The 10,000-nt window shown below is 32.9% G+C and overlaps 4 non-coding genes across 4 annotated transcripts; all 4 read left to right on the plus strand.

Moving 5' to 3' along the window:
• The first annotated feature begins 2,075 nt into the window (after window positions 1-2,075).
• LOC149770543 (5S ribosomal RNA) lies at window positions 2,076-2,194 on the plus strand. The gene has a single exon (XR_016418896.1). It is a non-coding gene; the product is annotated as a 5S ribosomal RNA (ribosomal RNA).
• Window positions 2,195-3,097: 903 nt separating this feature from the next.
• LOC149770544 (5S ribosomal RNA) lies at window positions 3,098-3,216 on the plus strand. The gene has a single exon (XR_016418574.1). It is a non-coding gene; the product is annotated as a 5S ribosomal RNA (ribosomal RNA).
• A 3,562-nt stretch (window positions 3,217-6,778) lies between these two features.
• On the plus strand, window positions 6,779-6,897 carry LOC149770545 (5S ribosomal RNA). Its single transcript, XR_016418698.1, has one exon. It is a non-coding gene; the product is annotated as a 5S ribosomal RNA (ribosomal RNA).
• A 903-nt stretch (window positions 6,898-7,800) lies between these two features.
• Window positions 7,801-7,919, plus strand: LOC149770546 (5S ribosomal RNA). Its single transcript, XR_016418791.1, has one exon. It is a non-coding gene; the product is annotated as a 5S ribosomal RNA (ribosomal RNA).
• The last annotated feature ends 2,081 nt before the right edge of the window (window positions 7,920-10,000 follow it).

The following is a 10,000-nucleotide window of genomic DNA, read 5'->3' on the forward strand; positions in this document are numbered from 1 at the left end:
TTCGCATAACTTTATCAGCTATTAAGATTAATTGTACTTCTGTGTAATTTTATTTTTAACGCGTTATCCTATAACGATTGCAAACAAGGGCAAAAACTCTACTGATCTTACTCGATAATTATACCATACTGAATTAATAAGTTTATCTCGTAAAAACGGATCATATATATATCCTGGGTGGCTGAGGGTGTTTTAAGATATGTGTGTGTCTTTTGTGATATATATATATATATATATATATATATATATATATATATATATATATATATATATATATACGTTTGTGTGTGTACATACATACATACATACGTGTATTATTTACATATAGTCTTGGATAATTTTAATTATTGGGATATGGATTTTAGATATCAACAGATACAAAGGAAACAAACGTTTCAATACATATAATGACATTTTCTTAAATTCTACATTGTATCATATTGACCTACTACTTGCTAGGCAAGCTGACTTTTATAAAATTTGCAAACTCCTTATATATATTTAATCTTCTTTTAGTATTCAACCAGAAAATCAGCACAGTGCAGAAAGATTGAAAATATTATTTCTTTCATATATATATATATATATATATATATATATATATATATATATATATATATATATATATATATATATATATATATATATATGTGAGAGAGAGAGAGAGAGAGATGGGGGGATTCGGAATGGTTTAAACAGACTCTAAATTACACTGATAAAATGTACATCAGTCCAATGGTTAACATGATAGATTTCTATCAAGCTGGTTGCCCTATTGTACCCTTGAGCAAGACTACCCTCATTGCCTAACAAAACCAAGCAGTCTTTTGCCAGAACACCATAATGTGAACTTAGGCCATCTAAATCAAATTCCTATGTGAAATTTGCCAATATAAGCCAATACACTTTAATGCAAACTTAGCCAATCTAAACCAAATATCTTAATGGAAACTTAGCCAAACACCTTAATGTGAACTTAGCCCATCTAAACCAATGTACCATAATGTGAACTTAGCCCATCTAAACCAAGAAAAGAATAATGTGATATTGGCTCATATAAACAAAAACACCTTAATGCTATCTTAGCCAATCTAAACCAACCGACTTAATTTATTTTTATAAAGAATACAAAGTGAAAATTTAAATACTTTTCAGCATTATAAATGAAATCACAAATAGTCCATAAAAGTTATATGACAAGTCCAAAAGGGTAATGTTCCAAATGAATGCAAGTGGTTTTCTGAATGAAGTCCAATTTTGAATGTGCTGATGTAATAACAATCTTGACGTGTGGCGATGATGTAATTTAGAATGTCCTTGAATGAATTCATAATAGTCCCAAAATAGCGATTTTTGATATTTGGACATTAGTATTGGGGTGTATGGACATATTTGTTTTGCTGATCAAAACGTTGGAAATCGCCGACACCATCCGGTATCGGCATAGGCTGCTTACTAGCCACAGGGGGCTCGTATCATTGCTTACAATGAAACTATCAGTCGTACATATAGTATAAAATGTATGACTGTCAGTTCAATTGTGAGCAACGATGCGAGCCCCTGTGCTTACTAGCCTGCCATGCAAACTTGACCGACCTTTCATCGAGATATACCTGCATGAAATCGAGAGAAATACGATTTATTTTCTCAGAAATAATTCCGAGTATAACATCATTTGTCGTTAATGAAGCTGACTGACGAAAGAAAACGACAACCTTGATGAAATTTGACACGGAACTCGCCATTGTATTACTATTCAAATGACTGCACAAATATGGCAACCTACATGTCAGTGACATCGGCGATCAAATAAGCTCTTGCTTCTTTACAGATTGAAACTGAAGGGATGTATTGTCGTAAGCAGAGCTCTCCCCTGTCTCTAATATATATATATATATATATATATATATATATATATATATATATATATATATATATATATATATATATATATATATATATATATATGTGTGTGTGTGTGTGTGTGTGTGTGTGTGTGTGTGCGTGTGTGTGTAATATATCTTTGTAACGACGAAGAGACAACCTATATTAGTCTTAAATTTGTACATACAAATGTCTCCGGCCATACCACGTTGAAAACACCGGTTCTCGTCCGATCACCGAAGTTAAGCAAGGTCGGGCCCGGTTAGTACTTGGATGGGTGACCGCCTGGGAATACCGGGTGCTGTAGGCATTTTTTAAATTTTTTTTTGGTTCCATCCTCACTGTGAGGATATGCGATCATATATGGCCAATATTTCTTGTTCACAAATCTGGTGCAAATTTTTCAGTTTCCACTACCTCCAGGATCGAAATGGGCCGCCTCGTATGCCGTCCAGATCCTCCAAATTTCTTCTGATATTCCGGATTCAGCCTATAGCGAATAATTGCAACGTATGCAATCGATGTCTTTCATTTTGGATACTTGTCTGTGGTATTTCTTATTCAATAATTGATAGATATATTTGGAATGTATTATTTTTAATTATTTTAATTTATTTACCTGTTTTTAGCAGGGCACCAGTCTATCAGTGTGAAACTTGGCATCCCTTAGCGAATACTTCGAATATGGGCCATTGACAAAATAAATTGGTGTATAAATCTCTGTTTTGATTACAGTAAGTTTGGATGGATGTTCCCTGCTTCCACTTCCTTGCACTTTCTGTGTTTCCACAACTTTAACGTTTCCGAGCTGCAAGACGATATCCGTTTCAAATCAGATTCGAGTCCGTCTTTAAAGGTAGCTCATAGGCTGATGTCGATTATTTACCTATTGAATTAGTCAGTTGATACAAGATAAATAATAATAATAATAATAATAATGCCCAAAAACAACAAAAATGAACTGAATCTTCGTTTAAATGCATTGTTATTTAAGTCCATTTGAAGGTGTAAACCTCCGGTTAAGCAACTAATGTCCGAGTCCGAAAATGCCTGAATTACAAATTTGAATAATGTATGAAGGCAGTTTATCTATATAAGTTTTAATAAGTACACTTTAATTACTAATTTTACACGGCACATAAACGTAAACGTCTGTACATCGGAAACGGTGAAGAGAGAAGCGAATATAAGTCTTAAATTTACACACACTTGCGTCTACGGCCATACCACGTTGAAAGCACCGGTTCTCGTCCGATCACCGAAGTTAAGCAACGTCGGGCCCGGTTAGTACTTGGATGGGTGACCGCCTGGGAATACCGGGTGCTGTAGACTCTAATTTTTTTTTTTTCTTTTATAACTAAAAACAGTTGAAGTTTTTCTTTCTTTCTTTTATTGTAACTAAATTTACTTTATTCAATATAAATAATAAATAGAGCAATTTCTCGACTTTCATTTTCTCTTTTTCCTTAACTTTCTTCAATAATTCGGATCCTAAAAAAATCAAGTATAGGACCTGAATATAGCAAATGTTGCTTTGCACTTCTCTGCTCTTGGTTTCGATCCTTACTACTGGAATATGCGATCATAGATGACCAGTATTTCTTATTAACAAATTCGGTTCAATTTATCCAGTTTCCTCTACTTTTACTACCACAACAAGCTGCCTCCTTTCACGTCGAAATACTTCCTTCAAGTTTCTTCTCATATATTCCTGGTGTAGTCTCTAGCGCAGAGTTGCAAAATATGCGATCAATGTCTTTCAATTTGGGTACTTATTTGTGGTATTTCTTATTCACTAATTGATTGATAAATATGGAATGTATGAATTGTGAGAATTTTTTATATTAATTTATTGATTGATTGATTTCTTTTACAGCAGGGCCTCAGTCTGCCAGTGGGAAAATTGGCATCCTGTAGCGAATACTGTAAATATGGGCCATTGGCTAAATAAATTGGGTTATAAAATTCTGTTTTGATTACAGTAAGTTTAGATAGATATTCCATGCTTCCACTTTCTGTATTTCCACAACGTTAACTTCTACAAGTTGCAAGAAGAGATCCTTTGCAAATCTGATAAGACCCTATTTTTAAAGTTAGCTTATAGGCCGGTGTCGCTTATTTTAACCAAATGATAGGACAGAAAGAGGAATAATAATAATAATAATAACAACAACAATAATGTCCTGAATCTGCATTTTAAGTCAATTTCAACATGGAATTCTCCCCTTATCTGGGTCAGAAAATGGATGAGTGACAAATATGAGTATCTGAGGCCAGTTTTGCTTCTTTTGGATTAGAACTTTGAATCAGTATACACTTTAGTTACTAATATTATACTGCACACAAACATTTGTACATCGGAAACGTTGAAGAGATGTGTGACTAATCAGCCCAAGAGTCTTGAAAACGCATCAAGACAACAAATTATGTTTTACAGTCGAAATGTTGTTCTCACTAGAACTGAAATCATTTAATTTCTACTTAAATGCCCGAAAAATTTACAATTAAAACTACAATAAATGTTTTATACCTAGTCCCGCACAGTGACGTTTATCTGATTCCCTGTACTCACCGAGAGCATTCTGTGTCATATGGATGCATATCAAATGAAGTGAAAAGTAATGGAATACTCGCTTTTTTATTTATCCCTATGCATCGTGGTGCCCACACCATGATGAGACGCTGTTTCAATAAACCTTTTTATATATGTTCTTTACTGTTCTTCCTTTTTCTTCTTGCTTTATCATACTGACACACGAGAGAGAGAGAGAGAGAGAGTATGCAACAAAGTTCGCATAACTTTATCAGCTATTAACATTAATTGTACTTCTGTGTAATTTTATTTTTAACGCGTTATCCTATAACGATTGCAAACAAGGGCAAAAACTCTACTGATCTTACTCGATAATTATACCATACTGAATTAATAAGTTTATCTCGTAAAAACGGATCATATATATATCCTGGGTGGCTGAGGGTGTTTTAAGATATGTGTGTGTCTTTTGTGATATATATATATATATATATATATATATATATATATATATATATATATATATATACGTTTGTGTGTGTACATACATACATACATAAGTGTATTATTTACATATAGTCTTGGATAATTTTAATTATTGGGATATGGATTTTAGATATCAACAGATACAAAGGAAACAAACGTTTCAATACATATAATGACATTTTCTTAAATTCTACATTGTATCATATTGACCTACTACTTGCTAGGCAAGCTGACTTTTATAAAATTTGCAAACTCCTTATATATATTTAATCTTACTTTTAGTATTCAACCAGAAAATCAGTACAGTGCAGAAAGATTGAAAATATTATTTCTTTCATATATATATATATATATATATATATATATATATATATATATATATATATATATATATATATATATATATATATATATGTATATATATATAAATATGTGTGAGAGAGAGAGAGAGAGAGATGGGGGGATTCGGAATGGTTTAAACAGACTCTAAATTACACTGATAAAATGTACATCAGTCCAATGGTTAACATGATAGATTTCTATCAAGCTGGTTGCCCTATTGTACCCTTGAGCAAGACTACCCTCATTGCCTAATAAAACCAAGCAGTCTTTTGCCAGAACACCATAATGTGAACTTAGGCCATCTAAATCAAATTCCTATGTGAAATTTGCCAATATAAGCCAATACACTTTAATGCAAACTTAGCCAATCTAAACCAAATATCTGAATGGAAACTTAGCCAAACACCTTAATGTGAACTTAGCCCATCTAAACCAATGTACCATAATGTGAACTTAGCCCATCTAAACCAAGAAAAGAATAATGTGATATTGGCTCATATAAACAAAAACACCTTAATGCTATCTTAGCCAATCTAAACCAACCGACTTAATTTATTTTTATAAAGAATACAAAGTGAAAATTTAAATACTTTTCAGCATTATAAATGAAATCACAAATAGTCCATCAAAGTTATATGACAAGTCCAAAAGGGTAATGTTCCAAATGAATGCCAGTGGTTTTCTGAATGAAGTCCAATTTTGAATGTGCTGATGTAATAACAATCTTGACGTGTGGCGATGATGTAATTTAGAATGTCCTTGAATGAATTCATAATAGTCCCAAAATAGCGATTTTTGATATTTGGACATTAGTATTGGGGTGTATGGACATATTTGTTTTGCTTATCAAAACGTTGGAAATCGCCGACACCATGCGGTATCGGCATAGGCTGCTTACTAGCCACAGGGGGCTCGTATCATTGCTTACAATGAAACTATCAGTCGTACATATAGTATAAAATGTATGACTGTCAGTTCAATTGTGAGCAACGATGCGAGCCCCTGTGCTTACTAGCCTGCCATGCAAACTTGACCGACCTTTCATCGAGATATACCTGCATGAAATCGAGAGAAATACGATTTATTTTCTCAGAAATAATTCCAAGTATAATATCATTTGTCGTTAATGAAGCTGACTGACGAAAGAAAACGACAACCTTGATGAAATTTGACACGGAACTCGCCATTGTATTACTATTCAAATGACTGCACAAATATGGCAACCTACATGTCAGTGACACCGGCGATCAAATAAGCTCTTGCTTCTTTACAGATTGAAACTGAAGGGATGTATTGGCGTAAGCAGAGCTCTCCCCTGTCTCTAATATATATCTATATATATATATATATATATATATATATATATATATATATATATATATATATATATATATATATATATATATATATATATATATATATATATATATATATATATATGTGTGTGTGTGTGTGTGTGTGCGTGTGTGTGTAATATATCTTTGTAACGACGAAGAGACAACCTATATTAGTCTTAAATTTGTACATACAAATGTCTACGGCCATACCACGTTGAAAACACCGGTTCTCGTCCGATCACCGAAGTTAAGCAACGTCGGGCCCGGTTAGTACTTGGATGGGTGACCGCCTGGGAATACCGGGTGCTGTAGGCATTTTTTAAATTTTTTTTTGGTTCCATCCTCACTGTGAGGATATGCGATCATATATGGCCAATATTTCTTGTTCACAAATCTGGTGCAAATTTTTCAGTTTCCTCTACCTCCAGGATCGAAATGGGCCGCCTCGTATGCCGTCCAGATCCTCCAAATTTCTTCTGATATTCCGGATTCAGCCTATAGCGAATAATTGCAACGTATGATATCGATGTCTTTCATTTTGGATACTTGTCTGTGGTATTTCTTATTCAATAATTGATAGATATATTTGGAATGTATTATTTTTAATTATTTTAATTTATTTACCTGTTTTTAGCAGGGCACCAGTCTATCAGTGTGAAACTTGGCATCCCTTAGCGAATACTTCGAATATGGGCCATTGACAAAATAAATTGGTGTATAAATCTCTGTTTTGATTACAGTAAGTTTGGATGGATGTTCCCTGCTTCCACTTCCTTGCACTTTCTGTGTTTCCACAACTTTAACGTTTCCGAGCTGCAAGACGATATCCGTTTCAAATCAGATTCGAGTCCGTCTTTAAAGGTAGCTCATAGGCTGATGTCGATTATTTACCTATTGAATTAGTCAGTTGATACAAGATAAATAATAATAATAATAATAATAATGCCCAAAAACAACAAAAATGAACTGAATCTTCGTTTAAATGCATTGTTATTTAAGTCCATTTGAAGGTGTAAACCTCCGGTTAAGCAACTAATGTCCGAGTCCGAAAATGCCTGAATTACAAATTTGAATAATGTATGAAGGCAGTTTATCTATATAAGTTTTAATAAGTACACTTTAATTACTAATTTTACACGGCACATAAAGGTAAACGTCTGTACATCGGAAACGGTGAAGAGAGAAGCGAATATAAGTCTTAAATTTACACACACTTGCATCTACGGCCATACCACGTTGAAAGCACCGGTTCTCGTCCGATCACCGAAGTTAAGCAACGTCGGGCCCGGTTAGTACTTGGATGGGTGACCGCCTGGGAATACCGGGTGCTGTAGACTCTAATTTTTTTTTTTTCTTTTATAACTAAAAACAGTTGAAGTTTTTCTTTCTTTCTTTTATTGTAACTAAATTTACTTTATTCAATATAAATAATAAATAGAGCAATTTCTCGACTTTCATTTTCTCTTTTTCCTTAACTTTCTTCAATAATTCGGATCCTAAAAAAATCAAGTATAGGACCTGAATATAGCAAATGTTGCTTTGCACTTCTCTGCTCTTGGTTTCGATCCTTACTACTGGAATATGCGATCATAGATGACCAGTATTTCTTATTAACAAATTCGGTTCAATTTATCCAGTTTCCTCTACTTTTACTACCACAACAAGCTGCCTCCTTTCACGTCGAAATACTTCCTTCAAGTTTCTTCTCATATATTCCTGGTGTAGTCTCTAGCGCAGAGTTGCAAAATATGCGATCAATATCTTTCATTTTGGGTACTTATTTGTGGTATTTCTTATTCACTAATTGATTGATAAATATGGAATGTATGAATTGTGAGAATTTTTTATATTAATTTATTGATTGATTGATTTCTTTTACAGCAGGGCCTCAGTCTGCCAGTGGGAAAATTGGCATCCTGTAGCGAATACTGTAAATATGGGCCATTGGCTAAATAAATTGGGTTATAAAATTCTGTTTTGATTACAGTAAGTTTAGATAGATATTCCATGCTTCCACTTTCTGTATTTCCACAACGTTAACTTCTACAAGTTGCAAGAAGAGATCCTTTGCAAATCTGATAAGACCCTATTTTTAAAGTTAGCTTATAGGCCGGTGTCGCTTATTTTAACCAAATGATAGGACAGAAAGAGGAATAATAATAATAATAATAACAACAACAATAATGTCCTGAATCTGCATTTTAAGTCAATTTCAACATGGAATTCTCCCCTTATCTGGGTCAGAAAATGGATGAGTGACAAATATGAGTATCTGAGGCCAGTTTTGCTTCTTTTGGATTAGAACTTTGAATCAGTATACACTTTAGTTACTAATATTATACTGCACACAAACATTTGTACATCGGAAACGTTGAAGAGATGTGTGACTAATCAGCCCAAGAGTCTTGAAAACGCATCAAGACAACAAATTATGTTTTACAGTCGAAATGTTGTTCTCACTAGAACTGAAATCATTTAATTTCTACTTAAATGCCCGAAAAATTTACAATTAAAACTACAATAAATGTTTTATACCTAGTCCCGCACAGTGACGTTTATCTGATTCCCTGTACTCACCGAGAGCATTCTGTGTCATATGGATGCATATCAAATGAAGTGAAAAGTAATGGAATACTCGCTTTTTTATTTATCCCTATGCATCGTGGTGCCCACACCATGATGAGACGCTGTTTCAATAAACCTTTTTATATATGTTCTTTACTGTTCTTCCTTTTTCTTCTTGCTTTATCATACTGACACACGAGAGAGAGAGAGAGAGAGAGAGAGAGAGTATGCAACAAAGTTCGCATAACTTTATCAGCTATTAACATTAATTGTACTTCTGTGTAATTTTATTTTTAACGCGTTATCCTATAACGATTGCAAACAAGGGCAAAAACTCTACTGGTCTTACTCGATAATTATACCATACTGAATTAATAAGTTTATCTCGTAAAAACGGATCATATATATATCCTGGGTGGCTGAGGGTGTTTTAAGATATGTGTGTGTCTTTTGTGATATATATATATATATATATATATATATATATATATATATATATATATATATATATATATATATATATATATACGTTTGTGTGTGTACATACATACATACATACGTGTATTATTTACATATAGTCTTGGATAATTTTAATTATTGGGATATGGATTTTAGATATCAACAGATACAAAGGAAACAAACGTTTCAATACATATAATGACATTTTCTTAAATTCTACATTGTATCATATTGACCTACTACTTGCTAGGCAAGCTGACTTTTATAAAATTTGCAAACTCCTTATATATATTTAATCTTCTTTTAGTATTCAACCAGAAAATCAGTACAGTGCAGAAAGATTGAAAATATTATTTCTTTCATATATATATATATATATATATATATATATATA

This window comes from Sinohyriopsis cumingii, unplaced genomic scaffold (assembly GCF_028554795.1).
Source record: "Sinohyriopsis cumingii isolate HCF-2022 unplaced genomic scaffold, ASM2855479v2 utg002479l, whole genome shotgun sequence".
Classification (NCBI taxonomy): Eukaryota; Metazoa; Mollusca; class Bivalvia; order Unionida; family Unionidae; genus Sinohyriopsis; species Sinohyriopsis cumingii.